This window comes from Palaemon carinicauda, chromosome 16 (assembly GCF_036898095.1).
Source record: "Palaemon carinicauda isolate YSFRI2023 chromosome 16, ASM3689809v2, whole genome shotgun sequence".
NCBI lineage: Eukaryota > Metazoa > Arthropoda > Malacostraca > Decapoda > Palaemonidae > Palaemon > Palaemon carinicauda.
Genome location: NC_090740.1, coordinates 105,641,460 through 105,641,760, shown reverse-complemented (window position 1 = coordinate 105,641,760; position 301 = coordinate 105,641,460).

Below are 301 nucleotides of genomic sequence, written 5' to 3'. Positions count from 1 at the left end.
GGGGCTCCAACAGGGAAAATAGCTCAGTGCGGAAAGGAAAAAAGGAAAATAAAATATTCTAAGAAGAGTAACAACAATAAATATCTCCTATATAAACTATAAAAACTTTAACAAAACAGGAGGAAGAGAAATAAGATAGGAGAGTGTGCTCGAGTGTACCCTCAAGCAAGAGAACTCTAACCCAAGACAGTGAAAGGCCATGGTACAGAGGCTATAGCACTACCCAAGACTAGAGAACAGTGGTTTGATTTTGGAGTGTCCTTCTCCTAGAAGAGCTGCTTACCATAGCTAAAGAGTCTCT